Source organism: Aplysia californica, unplaced genomic scaffold, assembly GCF_000002075.1.
Source record: "Aplysia californica isolate F4 #8 unplaced genomic scaffold, AplCal3.0 scaffold00160, whole genome shotgun sequence".
NCBI classification, from domain to species: Eukaryota; Metazoa; Mollusca; class Gastropoda; order Aplysiida; family Aplysiidae; genus Aplysia; species Aplysia californica.
In genome coordinates this window covers 1,208,196-1,209,643 of record NW_004797430.1, presented here as the reverse complement: position 1 = coordinate 1,209,643, position 1,448 = coordinate 1,208,196, and the positions used below count along the sequence as shown (strand labels likewise).

General features: G+C 42.3%; 1 protein-coding gene across 1 annotated transcript in view; it reads left to right on the top strand.

Moving 5' to 3' along the window:
- LOC101858626 overlaps positions 1-1,448 on the top strand; it is a gene marked incomplete in the record, with an annotated part of 47,397 nt that overhangs the window by 45,509 nt on the left and 440 nt on the right.

Here is a 1,448-nt window from a genome sequence, read left to right as displayed (position 1 = left end):
AATAGAAGTGGAGATATTTTGGATTGAAGGGGGTGGGGGTAACCTGATTTAAGAGGTAAAATTAGCGAGAAAATGGCCGCCAAAGCTTGGTAAATTCCAAAGCCGGAGAGTCCATGGAAACTGTAAATTTATATTTTTGTGCCTTTAATCAACGTTTTCGGTGAAATCCTCAAAATAAGTTGTTTGTAAATAGACATAAAAGGTGTTGAGTCTAAAAACAAAAATTTGATAAAAATTGCTAAGCAGGGAGAAAACTGCTGTTTTCTTCAATTTCATTATTTTGACAAGAGCCTGATTCCACCACGCCGCCTCACACTTTTGTAAAGGTGGTTGTATGTAAATGGCTGTTAGAGCAGAATCGACCGGACACGCATGCATTGTCTGAGAAAATTACAGAAAGGTTGTATATTAAGCTTCAGACTGTTTCAAACAAAGACCATTATTCATCACACACACAGACACACACACACACACTCACACACACTCACACACACTCACACACACTCACACACACTCACACACACTCACACACGCACACACACACGCACACATACACACACACGCGTGGGCACACGCAGGTACAACTGTGTAATTTACATAAGATTAAACAGTACTAAAGGTTACTCAGCGGCAATGTAACTTTTAAACACTCACCACCCTTTCCAGCTGTTATTCGGCGTGAATATCAACTACTCAACAACGCCAGAGATTTAGAACGCATTAATAAATGTATGTCCGTGGGCTTTCAGCATCGGACTGACATAAACCCAACCGGGGCCAGGTGAAAGAAATGAGCAACCCATTGACCTGGAGAGATTTTTTCCTACCAATAATCGCGCCAATCTTCGAATAAAATCGAGGCAATCTAAGATATAATCGACTAGTCCTCGTGTTGTGGTCAGCTCCCAGACAAGATCTCTTGACCCCGTTTCCTCGTTGCCACACGCTCTTCGTCCTTTCTTTCACTGGTTTTGTTTTGTGTTCTGTTTTTGAAACTTTCCCGCTCAGACTGTTCAGAGTCCAGTGTTTAGCTTTCTCGTACGTCTGTATTGTAAGCCATATATTTGTTAACATATTTCCATAAAGGTACATTGGACTTACTCTTGTTTTTTTTTTTTCTCATCCCGTTTCTCTTTCTGTGTCTCTCTCAATCCCCTTATCTCTCTCTCTCTCTCTCTCTCTCTCTCTCTCTCTCTCTCTCCCTCTCTCTCACCTGTAGGTAACATCCTAAGCACCAGTAGCGGGTATGCGATGTTCGTACAGCCTTGCTTGTTGCTGCACGCCCTCTCACAGCTCTCTGGATCAGCGCACGCCACCTCATCTGTAACAGTTATCGTAAATGTTGAAAATACTCTTGAAACTGATGTTAAGATGGCTGGAGTTGGAAAGAAATGAACTAAATGTGGGTAAACGTAAACTTTGTCACCACCACCCCTCCCCTTCAAAAC